The 20,085-nt window shown below is 43.1% G+C and overlaps 2 pseudogenes; both read left to right on the top strand.

The window, feature by feature from the left end:
• The first annotated feature begins 8,847 nt into the window (after positions 1–8,847).
• On the top strand, positions 8,848–10,639 carry LOC144373539 (E3 ubiquitin-protein ligase RNF213 pseudogene; annotated as a pseudogene).
• Positions 10,640–12,585: 1,946 nt separating this feature from the next.
• LOC144373538 (E3 ubiquitin-protein ligase RNF213 pseudogene) lies at positions 12,586–17,240 on the top strand (annotated as a pseudogene).
• The last annotated feature ends 2,845 nt before the right edge of the window (positions 17,241–20,085 follow it).

Here is a 20,085-nt window from a genome sequence, read left to right as displayed (position 1 = left end):
ATGCTGAATTTTTTGAGATTGCATTTTTTTGGTTCTTTTTAGTTACAAATGACAGTAGAATTCACTTTGATGTAATTGTATAAGCATGGATTATATCTTTTTTGATGGACTGAGTAATTTCTTTTTTATTATTATATTTATTTTTTATTTATTCTACTTAGTTGTACATGATGGCAGAATTCATTTCAATTTATCATACACAACTGGAGCACAACATTTCAATTCTCTGGTTGTACATTGTGTAGAGACGCATTATTTGTGCAATCACATATGTACCTAGGGTAATGATGTCCATCTCATTCCACCATCTTTTCTACCCTCATAACCCCTACCCAATCTCCCCTTTGCCCAATCCAAAGATCCTTCATTCTTCCCATCCTCCCCCCATCATAGATCAGAATCCACTAAAGGGAGAAAACATTTCACCTTTAGGTTTTGGGATTGGCTTACTTTGCTTAGCATTATATTCTTAAACTCCATCCATTTACCTACAAATGTTACAATTTTACTCTCATTTAATGTTGAGTAATATTCCATTGTGTATGTGTATGTGTATGTGTGTGTGTGTGTGTGTGTGTGTGTGTGTGTATCCATGTATACCACAGCTTCTTTATTCACTCATCTTTTGATTGACCTCTAGGTTGGTTCCACAGTTTAGCTATTGTGACTTCAGCTGCTATAAACATTTGTGTGGATATGTCACTATACTATGCTGATTCTAAGTCCTTTGGTATAGATTGAGGAATAGAATAGCTGGGTCAAATGGTGGTTACATTCCAAATTTTCAAAGAAATCTCCTTACTGCTTTTCAAAGTTGACACACCAATTTGCAGTCCCACCAGCAATGTATGAGTGTACTTTTTCCCCACATCCTCACCATCACTCATTATTGCTTGTATTCTTGATAGCTGTCATTCTGATTGGGGTAAGATGAAATCTTAGAGTACTTTTGATTTGCATTTTTCTAATTACTAAAGATGTTGAACAGATATATATATATATATATATATATATATATATATATATATATATATATATATATACATATATATATATATTTGTTGATTTATTGTATATCTTCTTCTGAGAAGTGTCTGTTCAGTTCCTTACCCCATTTATTGACTGGGTTGTTTAGGTTTTTTTTTTTCTTTTTTTGTTGTTGAGGTTTTTTAATTCTTTCTATATCCTGGAAATTAGCACTCTATCTGACATGTGTGGGAAAATTTTGCTCCCATAGCTCACTGATTGTTTCTTTTGCTGAGAACAAGCTTTTGAGCTTGAGTCCATTTCATTCATTGATTCTTGATTTTATTTCTCAAACCTTAAGAGTCTTGTTAAGAAATTTGGGGCCTAATCTGACATGATGAAGATTTGGACCTACTTTTTATTCTGTTAGGTACAATGTCTCTGGTATAATTTCTAGGTTCTTTATCCACTATGAGTTGAGTTTTGTGCATGGTAAGAAACAGAAGTTTAATTTCATTTGCTACAGAAGATTTCCAGCTTTCCCAGCATCATTTGTTGAAGAGGCTACATTTCTCCAGTGTATGTTTTTGGCACCTTTTTCTAGTATGAAAAACCTGTATTTATGTGGGTTGGTCTCTGTATCTTCTATTCTATACCATTGGTCTACATATCTATTTTGAATGCCAATACTAAACTGTTTTTGTTATTATTGTTCTGCAGTATAGTTTAAGGTCTGGTATAGTGATGCCCCCTGTTTCACTTTTCTTGTTAAGGATTGCTTTGGCTATTCTGGGTCTCTTATTTTTTCAAATGAATTTTATGATTTTTTTTAGTTCTATGAAGAATTTTATTGGGGTTTTAATAGAAATTTCATTAAAACTGTGTAACTATTTGATAAGTATGCCCTTTTGATAATATTAACTCTGCCTATCCAAGAGCATGGGAAATCTATCCATCTTCTAAGGTTTTTTCCAATTTCCTTCTTTAGTGATCTGTAGTTTTCAGGTCTTTCACCTCTCTTGTTAGGTCAATTCCCAAATATTTTATATTTTTGAGGCTATTTTGAATGGGGTAGTTTTTCTAATTTCTCTTTAAGTGGATTAATCACTTATGTATAGAAATGCATTTGATTTATGGGTATTGATTTTATATCCTGATACTTTGCTGAATTAATTTATTAGCTCAAGAAGTTTTCTGGTGGAATTTTTGGATCTTGTATATATAGAATCATGTTGTCAGCAACTAGTGATAGTTTACGTTCTTCTTTTCTTGTGCATATCCCTTTAATTTCCTGTTTTTCTGATTGTTCTGGCTAGAATTTTGAGGACTATGTTGAATAGAAGTGGTAAAAGAGGGCATCCCTGTCCTGTTCCAGTATTTAGAGGTAATGCTTTGAATTTTTTTTTCATTTAAAATGATGCTGGCCTTGGGATTAACATACATAGCTTTTACAATGTTGAGGTCTAATCCTAATATTCCCAATATTCTAGTGTTTTGAACATGAAGGTGTGTTGTATTTTGTCAAATGCTTTTTCTGCATCTATTGAGATGATCATATGATTCTTGTCTTTAAGTCTATTGATGTGATGTATTACATTTACTGATTCCATAATGTTGAACCAACCTTACATCCCTGGGGTGAACCCCATTTGATCGTGGTGTACTCTTTTTAGTATGTTTTTGTATGTGATTGGGCAGGATTTTATTGAGAATTTTTGTGTCTGTTCATTAGGGATATTGGTCTGAAGTTTTCTTTCCTTAATGTGTCTTTGTCTGGTTTTGGTATTAGGGTGATGATAGCCTCATAGAATGAGTTTGGAAGGGTTTCGTCTCTTTCTGAATAATTTGAAGAGTACTAGTATTAGTTCTTCTTAGAAAGTATTGTAGAACTCGACTGAAAATTCATCTGGTCCTGGGCTTTTCTTTGTTGGTAGGCTTTTGATGATGTCTTTTATTTCCTTGATTGAAATTGATTTAAATTGTGTCACTCCTCCTGATTCAGATAGAATAGATCATATGTTTCTAGAAATTTATTGATGTCATCGAGATCTTCTATTTTATTGGAGTATAAATTTCAAAACAGTTTCTAATAATCTTCTGTATTTTAGTAATATCCATCAAGATATTTCCTTTTTCATCATGAATTTTAGTAATTTGAATTTTCTTACTCCTTCTCTTTGTTAGCCTGGCTAAGGGTTTATTAATTTTATTTATATTTTCAAAAAAATATAAATATTTTGTCAACTCTCTGAATTGTCTCTTTTGTTTTAATTTTATTGTTTTCCACTCTGATTTTAATTATTTCATGTCTTCTACTACTTTTGGTGTTGATTCGTTCTTGTTTTTTAATGGCTTGAGATGTAATGTGAGGTCATTTATTTGTTGACTTTTTATTCTTTTAATGAATGAGCTTACTGCAACTTTCCTCTTAGCACTGGCTTCATAGTGTTCCAGAGATTTTGATATGATGTGTTAATATTCTCATTTACCTCTAAGAATTCTTTTAAATGCTCCTTGATGTCTTCTGCTACCCATTTCTCTTCTAATATCATATTATTTAGTCTCCAGGTATTGGAGAAGCTTTTATTTTTTATTTTATCATTGATTTCTACTTTCATTTCCTTATGCTATGATAGAATACAGGGTAGTATCTCTATTTTTTGTATTTGCTAAGAGTTGCTTTGTGGCCTAACATATGGTCTATTTTAGAGAAGGATCCATGTGATCCTGAGAAGAATATGTATTTACTTGATGATAGATGAAATACTCGATATATGTCTGTTACATATAAATCATTAATTATATTAATGAGTTCTATAGTTTCTTTGTTTAGTTTTTGTTGGTGAGACAGGTGTGCTAAAGTCATGCAGTATGATTGTGTTGTGATCAATTTCTTCTTGAAATTGAGAAGGGTTTTTTTGATATACATAGAATCTCCATTGTTTGGGGCATAGATATTTATGATTGTTATGTTTTGTTGATGTATGATTCCCTTAAGCTATATCAAATGTCCTTCTTTACCTCTTCTTACTAACTTTGGTTTGATGTCCATTTTATCCATTAGTAGATAGAAACTCCTGCTTGTTTACATGGCCTATGTGAGTGGTATGTTTTTCCCCCATCTTTTCACTTTCACCTTCAGTATGTGAATGTCTTTTGCTATGAGATGAGTCTCTTGAGAGCAGCATATTTTTGGATTTTTTTAAAATCCAATCTGTAAATCTACATCTTTTGAATGATGAGTTTAGACCATTCACACTCAGGATTATTATTGAGACATTGTTTGTATTCCCAGTCATTTTGGTTTATTTTTGGTTTTTAACTTGACTTGATTTCTCCTTTGAGTGGATTTTCCTTTAGTGTTGTTCCTCCTTTTACTGATTTTCATTGTTATTTTTTATTTCCTCCTCATGGAACATTTTGTCAAGAATATTCTGTAGTGCAGGCTTTTTCATTGTAAATTCTTTTAATTTTTATCATGGAAGATTTTTATTCTGTCATCAAATCTGAGGCTTAATTTTGGTGGGTACAAGCTTCTTGGTTGGCATCCTTTTTCTTTCAGAGCTTGATATATATTGTTCCAGGATCTCCTAGATTTGAAGGTCTCAGCTGAGAAATCTACTAAGATCCGAATTGGTCTCTCCCTATATGTAATCTGAAAATTTAATCTTGTGGTTTTAAAATTCTATCCTTTTTCTATATGCTAGGCATTTTCACATTATAATGTGCTTTGTTGTGGATTTGTTGTAATTTTGTATATTTGCTTTCCTAAAAGCCTTTTGTTTTTAATTTTACAATTCATTCTTCATGCTTGGGAGATTTCCTATTATTACTTCATTGAAGAGATTGTGCATTCATTTGGTTTGTATCTCAGTGCGTTCCCCTATCCCAGTAATTCTTATATTTGGTCTTTTCATGTTTTTCCCATAATTTGTGAAGGTTCTGTTTATAGTTTCTCACCATCTTCACTGTGTTGTCAACTTTATTTTCAAGATTATATATTTTGTCTTCATTGCCTAAGGTTCTGTTTTCCAAGTATCTAGTCTACTGTTGGTGCTTTCTATTAATTTTTGTATTTGGTTTATTGTTTCCTTCATTTCAAGGATTTCTGTTTGTTTGTTTTTTTCACAGTCTATGTTTTTCTTGAAGTAACCTTTTGTTACCTTTATTTCCTCTCATGTCTCTTTGGTGGAATGGTCAATTGTTGCCTGTATTTGCTCTTTTAATTCATTATTTGTTCTGCTGATCATTTTAATTATGTACGTTTGGAATGGAAGGTCAATGGAATCTATTATTGTATCAGCTTGGTGTATTTCAAGCACTTTTCTCCCTTGTTTCTTCATGTCATCCATGTGTCTTCCTCTCTAGCAGTGTGGATTTGAGGTATCATAGTTTCCAACTTATAATCATGTAGTGACCCTGCATATTACCAATACCTTGCCTGTAGGAACCTGGAAGATGGTCTTGTTGGTCCTGACTGTTGTCACTAAATGGAAGCCAGGGGAAAGCCACCCCATGGATCAGTAGATGGGGCCATAGCATGGTCACTCTCCTCCTATCGTGGAGTGGGCTGGAATTGCTATTGTCTGGTCCACCTCCTTCTGTGTGGCAGGAAGGCTGAAGTCACTGTCATCTGCTCCTTGTATTTTATTTAGAGACTCTTTTCTTTGCTACTCTCTCCATCTTTGGATGCTGGCATCATTTTCTTCAGTATCTTGAATCCTTTTCTGCCTTCCAACTCATTCTTCTAGAAGACTAGGCAAGCTCTTGAACACAGCGGAATGTTGCTGCAGCAAGCTTGCAGAATCTGTGCATTTCTCTCCCAGTCTAGGGCTGGGCAGCCTATGTGGTTGTATAGATTAGATAGAGGGTGGGGGAGGGGAGGTAAGAAAGGCCAAACAGATGGAGCAGGAGCAGCACTGATGCAGCACAGAGGCCTGGCAGGATACCTGCTGCTAGCACTGAGGCTGTGCTGGCTGCAGCTCTCATCCAGATCTGTGCTGCTTGTACTCCTGAGTCTGCTTTGATGTATAATCTTTGTTTGGTAATTAACTCAGAAGAATTATCTCATTTTTTAAAAAATAATTAATTATACACATATTATTTACCAACTGAACCTGTTTTTGTTTAAGTGATGATGTTTGTGAATTAAAGGAAATAAGGTACACACGAGCCTAGTACAGTGCCTGGGAATTATTTGGTAAAGGTTAGATGTTGGTCAGTGGCATCATCATATCCTGCAAAAAACAAGGTATCCTGGAGTCCTAACTGAAGGCAGGAAGTGGGAGTAGACACTAGATATTTACTTAGTGTCTATTGATGGCCTCACTAAGGATCATGCCCCAGGTATGAGTTGTGCAACATCCTGGAGTGGTCCTCTGCAAGTCCCCTTTCTGTGCCAGGCATCATCGAGCTCCAGGTGTTTGTGGACCTTGCCTTCATCTTGGCTGAAGAAAATGACATTGGTGTGGACTGGGTGATCTGCTTCTATGATGCTGTGCAGGGCTATGCATCCCTGCTGTATAAGCTGGACAAGAAGGCAAGCTTCGGCGAGTTCATGGAACTGCTGAAAGAACTCTGGAAGGCTCTGCAAAAAGAGCCTCACCTTCCCAGTAAGCAAGTGAGTCTTGTTCCTTGTTCCAAGACATGGTGATCTTGCAACCCTGGGAACTTCTGTGCTTTGAGGCCACACAGGCAGCCATTTAAACTGATGTTGAAAACCAGCTTTTCTTCATGAATGGAAATGCTATCTTTGTCTTGGGTTGGAAGAGAGCTATGGAACTGCATATCAAGAGCAGTCTCCACCCTGCAAGGCAAGTGTGAAAACAGCACAGTAGGAATTTTAAAAGAGGGTGTACAGTGGTTTTCTCTGAATGGTAGTAATTGTCTTTTATTTTATTACTTTTAGGTACTTTTAACAATTGATATTGATTAATTTTTTATCAGAAAAATATAAACATTTAAGTAAAATGTCTGTACCAGAGTCTGAGTTAATCTTCACTACGTAACTCACCCAAAGAGCAGAGATGTCCAGAGGCCTGCACCAGCCTTGGGATAGCTGGTCCTTCATGTGGTTGAAGGGTAGGGAGATGAACAGAGAGAGCAGTTTGCAGTTTGCCTGCTAGAAGCTCACATTCTCTTAAAATTTTTCTAATTTTTTTTGGTCATACTCAGGGACCATGGCAGGACATTAAGAACTTAGGGATCCTGTTCAGTCAGGCATTTGTCCTCAGAGGGCCTTTGTTCTGGGAACCCAGGAGGATGGTGGCCTGCCACCAGAGGGCACAGCCTGTAGTCATCTAACCAATCATCCATAAGTACAGGCCATGTGCACTCCAAGTGTCAGCTAGGAACCTGGCACCTTTGCAGCCACAGTGAGTGGTCAGTGTCCTGGGGTACCAGGAAGCGATACCTGAGGCAACCTCAGGAAATGGGCAAAAAGTTATGCCTGGAGCCCTGGAGGAGAGTGGCTGGAGTTTGCCCAGCAAGAGCACAGGCATGAGGAGGACAGGAAGGAAGACAGTCATTCAAACTTTGGTCCATGTTCTCTGCTTTTGTCCCAACAGTGAGATTCTGCCAGAAACTTGGATTGGCTGAAGACAGTGAAGGAAAGCCATGGGTCCATCAAGCTCTCTTCCCTGTCCCTGGCCTCAGCAATCAACAGCAGAAGCATCTATGAGATCAGGGCATCCACAGGCAACCAGAAGGTGAGCCCTCCCAGATTCTAGGTATGGTGTTGGTGGCGCGCACTGGCCTGCTGCAGAGTCAGGGTTTCAGCCACCAGAAAATTGCTTCTAAACATGTTTTGCATCCTAGATCTCCCCAGATGCCATCCTGCACCTGATCCTCCCTGGGGGTCACAGTGGCCTGGAGCCAGATCACTCCTATACATTGGAAGACCTGAAGGATTTTTTAAACAAGCTGATGCTGATGTCTGGCAAGAAAGACCACAAGAGTATGGAAGTGAAGAGATTTTCTGAGGTGAGCAGGTGCCCCTGTTGCCTCAGGCTGGGCATGTTCACTGCCCCGCTGCCTGCAAAAGGAAACAGGCCGGGGTTGGCCTCTGGTGGACAGAGTGGCTCCAGAGAGTGTAGCTCGTGGGTCTGCAGGGTTCACCTTGCCTGGAGCCACATCTGAAATGGGACAGCCCCTGGAGGCATAAGCTCCTCCTTAACAGCATCAGAATGATCTGTCACTACTGTTGGTTAATCCACTGCATTTAACAGGAGGTGATCAGGTAGATAGTCCTTAAGAAGAAGTATGAATGGCTTCATTTGCTCTGTAAATTGGTAAAATCAGACATCTCAAGATTATAATGGGCATTCTTCATCAAAACTAAAGTAACCAAGCCAGGTGTGGTGGCACAATGCATGTAACTCCAGCAACTCAGGAGGTTGACACAGGAGGATTGTAAGTTAAAGGCCAGCCTCAGCAACTTAGTGAGATCTTGTCTCAAAATAAAAAGGGCTGGAGACATAGCTCAGTGGTAGACTACCCTGGATTCAATCCCCAGTACTGAAAAAACCTGAAGTAATTGTTGACACAGGTTATTGATTTATATAATAGTCTCTCTCTCGTGTAAAGGTTCTTTTCTTACAGTTTATTTGCACTTTACAATTGACATTTTTTCTCCAGTGCTGGATAGAAAGCCAGGGCCTAGCACATAATAAGCAAGTGCTCTACCACTGAGCACAGCCCAGCCCACAGTCTGCATTCTTATCTGCCACCTGATCTCTTCCAGAAGGTGGCTGCTCTCTCCCTAGGCTGATCATGTTTCCTAGTGACCCTATGGGAGGAGTGAACCCAAGCCACTTGAAGTAGAACTCGTGTGTGTCTAGATTGGTATGTCCCCCTGCAGTAGCTTACTGTGACATCTGCCTCATGCCTCTGTTTCCCCCAGTTATTCTGCCTGTGCAGTGGCTTTTGCAAGCCTTCCTGAACCTATATTCTGTGAGAAACTTGCTGTTCCAAACCTGGACTGCCAAGGTCTACTGCTGCCCCAGGAATGGCTTCTCCATCTGTATGAACTTCCACTTGGAGTTGGTAAGCCAGCTGACAGAGAGTGGGGATGTCACCCAGCTGCTGGAAGCCCTCTGTAGGCAGATGGAGCACTTCCTGGAAGACTGGAAGGAGCTAGTTAGCAGGAATTACAGGGAGCAATTCTACCTCAACTTCTACATGGCTGAGCAGCTGGTCCACCTGACCACTGAGCTCAGGAAGCAGAGTCCCAGCAAAGCTGCCCTCATGATTCTGTCCTTCATCAAAGACAACTACGCCCAAGCTGACATCATAAGGGCCATCGAGGGGTTCAAGGAGGCCGCCAGACACTGTGTGAGGACAGTGATGGAAGAATTACCACCATTGCAATCCTCTAAGATCAGCCTGGTGACCAAGCTATCATGGAACAGTCCCTGGAAAGCATGAGTACCTGGCTACCTGGACCTGGAGGCCCTTGGCTATTGTCTGGCTCACCTGGCCAGGATGGGTTGGCCTCCTGTGGAGCAGTCTCTCCTTGAGAGCCTGCAGGCTGGCCAGCCCAACCTGGTCATGTGTGGCCACTCTGAGGTGCTGTTGGCCGCCCTGGCCATCTACATGCAGGCCCCAGGCCATCCCTTGCCCACATTCAATGAGGTGCTACTCTGTACCCCAGGGACCATGTTTGAGGAGGTGGCCCTGCTCTTGCACCATGGCCTGGCCCCAGTTTCCCGGGGGCAAAAGGTCTACAGCCTGCTGTTCACAGACTAGCTTAGCTACAAGGTGGCCTGCCAGGCAAAGGCCCTCTTCCATAGCCTGTGCACACAGTGTCCCTGGGAGAACTACCAGCTGGTGGTGGTATGTGACATCACAGGAGTGCTGTTCCCTGCCCTCAGCTTTCAGCCAGCACAAAGTCCACCTCATCCCCCAAGCACCCCTCCATGCCATCCAGGCCTACTTGGCATATCACTACCGGGTCCCAGTACAGACCTTGTTAGTGGCAGTTGTGTTCAGAGACCAGATGTGTGTGGGGATCGTGGCCTTGGAGAGAGCAGAAGTAATGAGAGCCCTGGGGTGGGCAGGCAGTTTCTCAGGGCTTCCCAGTGACCCTTGCTTCTGTAGCAGTGGACACCTCAGATGACACCCCTCTGCAGGTGGGAAAGTGAGTCTCAGGAGGGTCTGACTCCCTGCAATCAGTGCATCCCCTAGATTTTTTCCACCCAGGTTGCAATTCCTGGGAGCCCTGCTCCTCTCCTCGTGTGGACTTCTCTACACATTTTTTTCCTGCATAACCTCCTTTGACCTTTTCCAGGTTGTGTTGAAAAACTAGCCTCTATCTCAGAGTAAAGCCCATCCAAACAAGGGACATGACCTTTGTTTTTGGAAAGACCCACAGAGTGCTCCTAGGCACATTCCCACCCTGCTAAGTGGCTTGTCTACAAATAACAGGAGAGATCTGCTGTGCCAGGTGTCCCTGACTCAGTCAGCTAGGTGGAGACCCATAGTAACCTCCTAGCAGCCACCAATCAGCATGAGACAGGGAAATACCCGGGGTACCAGATGACCCTCCCAGTAGTTTATGGTGTTGGGAAACCATGTAATTCAGCATGAACACCCCTCTTGGCTTAAACCAATGAGTTCAAATGAATCCCCCTTTTGTAGTAACCAATCACCCCTACCCAACTTGTTCCCACCAGTGAATGTGCTAATCCTGTTTTAGAGTTGTTATTTGATTTTCTCGAGGTGTGTGATGATTTGCTAAGAGATGCTATGATGTATGTGGGGGTCCCTGCCTTCTCCAAAGAATGTATAAAACTGCTGCAATCCCTGGGCTCGGGGCCTTTCAGTGTCACCAGTTGCTGTGTACGTGCGGAGGACCGAGCTAGCTCACAATAAACACCTCTTTGCTGTTTACATAGATCTTGGTCTCTGGTGGTTTTGGGGGGGTCCTGAATTCGAGTATAACAGTGTTGGTGTGAGCAGAAGAGGCACAGCTGCTCTGGCTCCAGGAGAAGAGTGCCTTTGTACCTTCCTTTTAGTCACTGTTATGTTTCCTTGGAAAGAGGTGGTGAATTCCATTCTGTTGACTTCAACCTGTGAGAATCACTGTGCCCTTTCCAGACACAACCGGCTCTCTCCTCCCCCAAGGAAAATGCCTATGCTTTTACTTTATTACACTTCCATCACTGTCATCATGGAGAATGTGAGGATGCTGGGTTGGTGACAGCTCAGGACTCTGGTTTCATGGTGGAATTGTTCTCTAATATGATGTTCTGTTGTATCAGTTTTGAATTTTATACGGAGAAGTAACTTTTTAAAAATTTTTAACTGGGGATTTACCCCAGGGGTGCCCTACCCCAGCCTTTTTCATTTTATATTTTGAGATATGGTCTCACTAAGTTGTTTGGGGCCTTACTAGGTTACTGAGACTGGCCTTGAACGTATAATCATCCTATCTTGGCATCCCAAGCTCCTGGGATTATAGGCATGTGCTACTGCTCTTGGCAGAGAAGTAACTTCTGATATATCTGAATCTGTTCTTCTTGGATCCAGAGGCTTAGGATCTAATTTCCTTGTTTTAACATTACACAGAAATCTCTCTATGTGAAGTGACTGCATGAAAAAATGAAAAAGAAATTTATCAGTGAAAAGGTGTCTTTAAAGATTGTTCAGTTGACTGACTCTCAGGTGGATGAGGGCCAGGTCCTGGGCTCCCTGCTTTCTTTCTTGGATGCTCAGTATTGGAATACACCCAATTTGATGTGACTGCTTTGGTAAGTGCCCACATGGCAACTGAATGGCTACATCAGAAGTCTCACATTCCCGGGGCCCCATCTGCTTCTCCTTGTATGAAGAGTCCCTTCCTTCTTCACTTGCCTGTAGTCAGTACCCTTATCTCAAGGAAGAAGACAGGAGGGTGCAGGGGTTTGGGAAGAATGGTTGGCAATTGTGTATTTTCAAACCCATGCTTCTATGTCTTTAGGAACAGACTGGAACTTGGGTCTTTCTTTTCAAAATCCTCATTTTACAATACCTAATGGATATAAGTGGGAAAATGTGGCTTTGGAACCCATTCCATTTATATATCATTGAAATTCCCAAAGGAAACTCAGTACTGCCAAAAAGGTCTACAAAGCTGGTATTTACACAGGGCATTTGCAGGTGGTCATGGCACATCTTTGATTCTGTGGCCTGTAGCCTGGGTTGACACATCTTAATTGTTTTCCACTTTCACCTTAGGGGAGCTATGAGTACATGTAAGGGAAACTGCGTGCTTGGACTTAAATCTTAATGATATCTATAATGATGATACTCTCGTGTTGATTGATAGTATCTTGGATTTGTCTGGATATGTCAGATTGGTCCTATGTATGGGTTGAATCCCAGGCATTCTGAGTGTGGGAGATTCCTCTGTTGATGGCCACTGTCTCCCTTACTGCTAGTGAAGATGGCATTGAGACTTCATTTATGGAAATCTGTTAGCTGAGACTGCATGAAAACCTGAAAAAAAATAGGTCAGCTGTGAAAATGTGCCTTTTGTTGCACATGTGTTCATGCATGGTGGAGAGATCAAGCCACAGGATTGGAAATAGCTTTCTGGCTCATAATGCAGCTGCCGTAGTTGAGCTTCTGTAATGCTCTAAAATGCAGATGCCAGCCTATGTGAACAAGAGGCTGCAGAAAGCCACATGTATTCAAGTGAGTGTTTTCATAAAGGCCTATCCAAAGGAGACCACATGGAGGGTTAACACATATGGGTGTCTTTCAGGAAAATAAATTCTAACTTCTATTTATGTCTCTTCTTTGCAGAATCCACATGTCCCTCAGTTCAGTTTTTTGACATCTTCCCAGAGTCACCTGCAAACCTCCCAAAGAAGTGACAGCTATGGAGCTGAGCCCTGAGAGGAGCTTCATAGAGGCTGGAATAGATGAGAGAGAGTTCTGCAGTGCTACTTTCCAATGACCTTTCCAATATTTAAAAAGATTCCATCAAAACAAAACCTAGACACATTTCAATATCAAGAAGACTCATGAGAGTGCATCCAGCACCTTCTAATATATTGTGGGGTCATAAACCCCTCCTATTCTGAGCTTCAGAACTTTGTTTTGTTCCTCAACTTTCAGCTCAAGGACTGTGAGGCCTCTTTGTTCTGCAATGCAGACTTTACTGGAGATATACTACAGGGCTTCAAGAACTTTGTGGTTACCTTTATGATTGTCATGGCAAGAGACATTGCTACACCAACACTTCATACTTCTATCCAAAGCCAAGGGAAGCACACAGTCACCATGGATGGGGTTGATGAAGAAGAACTTGCCCCATTCACTCTCTGGAGGAGGTGGTAGTCAGAGCCTCACCCATATGTGTTCTTCATTGGTGACCATGAGACCATGACATTCATAGGTACCATCTCTGACACAATGAGAATGGCAGCATTGATGCTATCAACCATCTCAATGGGGAGATAATTAGGAAAGATGCCATGACAGAAGAACTGTACAGGGGGTTGTTACTTCAGGGGGTTTCCTTCAATGTTGACTTTGATAACCTTCTCAGACATGAGAAACTCTTGAGACTTCTGCCAGCTACTAAGAATTCCTCAGGCCCTTATCTCTGATGAAATATATGATCTTACAATAGACAACATGCTCAAGATTCTGGCAATTTAAATGCGGTTCTGGTGTGGCATCCCGGTTATCACCATGGGAGAAACCGGCTGTGGGAAAGCCAGGCTCATTAAACTCCTTAATGATCTGCAGCATGCTAATGCCTGGGCTAAGACCATAAAACCAGTCAAGGTCCATGGAGGAACAACTGCAGCCATGATTCACTCCAAAGACTTAGAGGCTGAGAAAACTGCCTTATCCAATAAGAACCAACACCAGTTAGACACCATCTTGTTTTTTGACAAAGCCAACACAACAGAAGCCATAAGCTGTATTAAGGAAGTCTTGTGTGACTAGACTGTGGAAGGCCAGTCCCTGGAGGAGGACTTAGGCTTGCACATACATCATAGCTGCCTGCAATTCTTATAGGAAGCACTCCCAGGAGACCATCTGCCATTTGGAGTCAGGTGGTTTGGGATACAGGGTCAGTGCAGAGAAGACAGCAGACAGACTGTGCTCTATTCCCCTTAGGCAGCTGGTGTACCCTGTCCATGCCCTGTCCCTGAGGCTAATTCCTCTAGTGTGAAATTTAGGGCAGCTGAACAATACTGCTGAAAAGCTCTACATCCAGCAGATGGTGCAGATACTGCTGGACTACATCAGGATCAGTGAGGATGAGACTCATGTGATCACAGAAGTGCTCTCTGCCTCTCAGAGGTTCATGAGCAATGCTGAAAGTAAGTGCAGTTTTGTCAGCCTCTGGGATTGGAGTGCTGTGTGAAGGTGTTCACTTGGTTTCATGGCCACAGCAAAGTACTATTGGTGAAGCTGAACACCTTTCTCTGTGAGATCAGTGTCAGCAAAAATAACTTCAGAAGAGACCCCATCTTCTGGTCTCTGGTGCTGGATGTGGGGGTCTGTTACCATGAATCCCTAAAGGAGAAGGAATCCTACTGCAGAGCCATTTGCAGGTATTTTCCACAACCATATGATGACGGCAGGGTCATCCTAGATGAGATCATGCATGCACAGGATCTTTTCCTGAGTGAGATGCCTCTGAGAAAAACCATAGCCAGGAACCTGGCTCTGAAGGAAAACTTCTTCATGATGATCATCTGCACTGAGCTAAAGATACCCCTCTTCCTGGCGGGAAAGCCTGGAAGCTCCAAATCTCTTGCCAAGACCATCATGGCAGATGCCATACAGGGCCAGGCCTCACACTCCAATCTATTCCGCAGCCTGAAGCAGGTCCAACTGGTGTCATTCCAGTGTAGCCCCCACTGAACCCCCACATGGAATCATGAACACATTCAAGAAGTGTGCTCACTTTCAGTAGGGTAAGGACCTGCAGCAGTATGTGCCTATGGTGGTGTTGGATGAGGTTGGCTTGGCAGAAGATTCCCCGAAAATTTCCCTGAAGGCTGTGCACCCACTGCTGGAAGATGGGTGCATTGAAGGTGATCCTGCCCCCCACCAAAAAGTTGGCTTCATAGGTATTTCCAACTGGGCTCTTGACCCTGCCAAGATGAACCAGGGTATTTTGTGTCCCACGGCAGCCCCAGTGAGAAGGAGCTCATAGAGAGTGCCAGAGGGATCTGCTCTTCAGACAGCCTGGTGCAGGACAGGGTCCAAGGGTACTTCGCTCCTTTTGCCAAAGCCTATGAAACAGTGTGCAGCAGGCATAACAAGGAATTCTTTGGGCTTCACAACTACTATAGCCTCATCAAGATGGTCTTTGCCACTGCCAGAGCATCTAACAAGAAGCCTTCTCCACAGGATATTGCACAGGCAGTCCTTCAGAACTTCAGGGGCAAAGATGACATCCCTGCTTTGGACATCTTCATGGCCAGTTTACCTGAGGCCAGGTGCATGGGAGAGGTCAGTCAGCACCCTGGAACTCATCAAGCAGAGTTGGGGAACTGGAAGAAGCTGAATCCTGCTACTTGCTCATACTGACCAAAAACTACATGGCCCTGCAGATCCTGCAGTAATCATTCTTCAGTAAGGACCAGTAGCCCGAGATCATCTTTGGTTCCAGTTTTCCCCAGGATCAGGAATACACCCAGATCTGCAGAAACATCAACCAGGTGAAGATCTGCAAGAAGACAAGAAAGATGGTGGTGCTGCTGAACCTGCAGCTCCTCTATGAGAGCCTGTACGATACACTCAACCAGTACTACATCTACCTTGGGGATAAGAAGTATGTTGACCTTGGGCTTGGCACCCATCATGTCAAGGGTCGGGTCCACCCTGACTTCCACCTGCTTGTCATTGAGGAGAAAAATATGGTGTACGATCAGTTCTCCATGCCCCTCATTAACTAGCACTACCTGGAACTCAGCTCAGTGCTGCAGGTGTGGCAGAAGAACATCGTGCAGGAGCTCATGCAGTAGGAAGAGCAGTTTGCTGATGTGAAGGCCCATCAATTCCTTGCTGGGCACAAGTACAGCCCTGCTGATGTCTTTATCAGCTTCCATTCCAATGTCTGTGCCTGCGTGGTACTGCAGGCTGTGAAGAGGCAGGGCCCTGGGGACCTGATGGAGGAGATGTACCACAGGGTGTCTGAGGAGGCCAAGCTGATCCTATTGTACTGTGCCACACCAGATGCTGTGGTGCAGCTGAGCACCTCCACTCTGGGCTCATTTGTGGGGCAGGCGCTGTCACACAAATACTGGAGCAAGCAGCAGCACCACTCCTTTGCAGATTTCCTCCAGGCTCAACTTCACAATGTGGACCTGGAGCACCATGCCATCTTCGCAGAGGTGACTGCCCCTATAGCCTTTCCTGTTTCTCTTTCATCCATGAGCCCTCTATCTCCAGTCTCAACTCTGTTTAAGGCACTGTTCAGTTTGGGAAACCCATGTGTTCCTCCATGTTAGGCCCAATGAGGATAAGTCCATTTTGGCCTCTCTCACCTGTTTGTCAGCAGAGCTCTATTCTGAGAGCAGCACTGAGCACAACGTTCAGTTCCCAGAATACTGGGCCCACCTGGGATATAAGTGATTGGTCTGCTTCTCATTATTGGACAGCCTAAGAGTAAAGGATGATGATGCCTCCCATTCAGATGCCCTTAGTCTCATAGGTGAAACTTGTGCAGCTAGGTGGGGGAATGAATCATAGTTGGTTCTCCTTGAAAGACATCTCCTGGGCTTGCCATGAGGGCTGGCTGGGTAGATGTCAGAGGCAGAGGCCTCCTTGAGGCACAGGTGTTGAGTCCAAATCTGCATCTGTGCAGGACTCTAGGAAGGGACCGCTGACAGAGTTTGAAATTCAGGCTGTGAGTGCTGGGTTGTGGAGATGGGATAGGTGGAGAGACATGTGGAGGGGCTTGTGGACAGCCTTGGGCTTGGTCTTGACTTCACAGAGAGGAGCTATGAAGGAAACTGTATTTAGACATGCCCTAATGGCTGTGTGATAGAAAGACAGTGGAGTAAGAGAGTGACATTGAGAGGATAGATCTGTCAGGAAGCTTCTGGCATGGTGCAAACTGCAAATGGTTAGCAGGAAGTGTGGCTAGGCTAATCATCAATTCCACGGAGGGGTGGCAGGAGGTGGAGGACAGACTTCCTGAGCTCATTGCAGCTTTATGCAATCATCATGGAGACCCCAAAAAAGAGCAATGGGTTTGGGAGCCAGTGGTAACATCTGTTTTGGGTAGGTTTGGATGTCTGCTGTGTGGTTTGATGTAGGAATATGAAGCTTGTCAGTAAGGACAGGTCCAGAGAAGGGGTCTGGAGCCAGGTGGAGTGGCACATACCTGTAATCCCAGTGGTTTGGGAGGTTGATGCAAGAGGATTGAGAGTTCAAATCCATCCTCAAAACTTATGGAGGCCCTAAGTAACTTAGCAAGACCCTATCTCAAAATAAAAATTAAAAAGAAGTGCTGAGTTATTGCTCAGTGGTTAAACCCCTGCATTGTTCCCTGGTACCAAAAAAAATGGGGTCTGGATAGCTGAGGTCCTATGTGCCTGGGAATGTCTGGATTTTCACCATGGGATATGGTCCATGGCAGAGAATGGAAAACTATGGAGGGGAAGGAGAGTAGCCAGTGGCTAACTCCATTTGATAGCATGAAGTCAGATTACAAGATATAATGGCATTGTGCTGGGCCCTAAAGGGTCAGAAGGCTCTCAGGTAGGCTCCAAAGCTGGAAGAGAGACATTGGAATCTCAGAAGGAGATAAAGGCTTCTTTTAGTCAGGGCAAGTCTTCTTTCTGCCATCTATTGACCCTGGAGGTCCTGCTTGCCTCAGCCACTTCTTGTATATAAAAACTGCTCTTGGTTGGGCTTCTTTCTGACTGAGTGCCCACTGGCCCTGGGTTCTGATCTGGTGCTCTGTGCCCTTGCTTGAATTCCAGCTGATGACTCGTGTGCCTATGTTGCATGCCCATGTCCAGATGCCCTTAGTGTCATAGGTGAAAACTGTGCAGCCAGGTGGGGACATGGATCATACTTGGTTCTCCTTAAAAGACACCTCCTGAGCTGGCCTTCTCTAGACTGCTGATGAACCATGACTGCTAGGCCCTATGAGTAGAAGTGAAGGGCCTGGCCCTGAAATCTGTGATCTTGTCACTACAGCAGTTTGACACTGAGTACTCATTCCTCAAGGAAATTTGGTGAGATGTCATACCTGCCCATTACCTTTTGCCCCTGCCCTGGGAATGTGGTGTTGCATGCCAGAGTGTGGTAACCACCAGTAAGGAACTCTGAGTACTATGAGATGGTCATTGCTCACCCTCCTGGTATGCCCCTCTGGCCCCAGTTATAAGACAGCCATGTCCATCTGTCTCCTGAGCATTGTGTGGCCCTTTCCTTCTCCAGTGGATTGCATCCTCACCTTGTGGAGGGAGACCCCACCTGGATGCTGGGTTCTGCATGGCCTGTGATTCCCTTCATTTTGTGGAGTGTTTTGATCAATGTTTTTTGTTTTGTTTTGTTTCACTTGTGTTTGGGATTGAACTCAGGGCTGCCCTACCTCTGAGCCACATCCCCAGTGCTAATTTTTATTATTATTAATTTTGAGATAGAGTCTTGCTGAGTTGCTGATGCTAGCCTGGAACTTGTGAGCCTCCTACCTTAGCTTCCTGATCTTTGGCTGCCCATGTTTTTGGACAGAGGACTCACTTGGGTGATTCCCTTTTTCTTTCAGAGGAAGCTTAATGAAGACAGTCAGATGTAAAATTCTTATTATCCAGATGGATTTTGATGATGGTACTCATAGTGCTCAGCTAATTGTGTCAGCTAGTAATTTTCTTGGAAAAACATACGAAGCCAAAATGTGCCCAGGACATCCTGAAGAATTTTTTCCATGAAAACAGTGTGGAAATATGAATGACTCTCCCTCCCAGCTCTTGACATGGGCTAGAAAACCTAGAGAGAAAAGGATGAAAAAAAAGGCCATTAATGGCACAGAATTTGTGGAATGCAAGATGTGTCAATAATGGAATATTTGTAGTGTGTAGGAGACTGTGTTAAAGCTGCATTTGCAGTCATTTGCAGTCTTTTTTTTTGATCATTTTTATTTTGAATCATATAATTCAAATTAAAGTTCAGTCTGGGATGTAGCTTGTTGGTAAAGCACTTGTCTTGTATGTCTGAGGCCCTAGATTTGATCCCCAGCACTGCAAAAAAGAAAGAAAAAAACTTATCATAAGTTTAAGGGCAGTAAGACTATATAAATAAATTAATATTTATTGGATATTTTTATGATATCCATAAATCTGTTGCTTTCATAATTGCTGTGTTCTGTTACCTCATGTAATATAAAAGTGATTTCTGCCCCTTTAAAGCATGGTGAACCTGTTATAAGTTAAGGCCCGCCAGATCCTTTAAGGAGGTGGTCTTTGGCCATTGGGTGTTCAAGGGGCACCATACCACACTCTACTATCTCAAAATGGGAAGGCCAGTAAGCCCCATCCTCTGGCACATGGGTGCCCTGAGACATTCAGGGTAGATGGGGGTTCTGATCAGGAGTGAGAGGAATTAATCCTATGAATTGGAAGACACCCTCCTCTTATGAGAGATGTGGTGGCCCCTGGCATTGTGTGGAATGTGGTAAAGCCTCAACAGCTCCTGGGACACTCATCAGTCGTCGCACACATTAGATTTTGCTCCATTACTTGCTTTGTTTTCATTTTTGTTTTCTCAATAGGTATTCTACTATTAATGAAATCAACAAAATACAAGGAACTCAGAGCTGTGTCAAAATGTTGACAGCCACAGCGGGTCAGAATGACACCTGGCATTTGCCAGAGGGAACGTTTGAAAGGTGATGCCAGTGACCCATTCAGATGATGATTTGAGTTATGCTATACATAATTGCTGTGATGCTGGATTCATTGTATTGTATATTTGACCTTTGCTGTCGGGCAATGGGGCGGCTCTTGCTGCCTCGGTGCCCCCCCCCCTACTTTGGAGTTTTTGCATGGAGTTCTCTTGGGGATTCCCGGAGAGTTCCCATTGGTTGGGAAAGTGCTGTAGGAGGGATTTCCACCGGTGTGGGGTCTTTCTGGAAGCGCCGCGTGAGAGTTGAAATAA

The sequence above is a fragment of the Ictidomys tridecemlineatus genome, unplaced genomic scaffold, assembly GCF_052094955.1.
Source record: "Ictidomys tridecemlineatus isolate mIctTri1 unplaced genomic scaffold, mIctTri1.hap1 Scaffold_42, whole genome shotgun sequence".
Classification (NCBI taxonomy): domain Eukaryota; kingdom Metazoa; phylum Chordata; class Mammalia; order Rodentia; family Sciuridae; genus Ictidomys; species Ictidomys tridecemlineatus.
The sequence above is the reverse complement of the archived record's forward strand: the minus strand, read 5'-3'. Positions and strand labels throughout refer to the sequence as shown.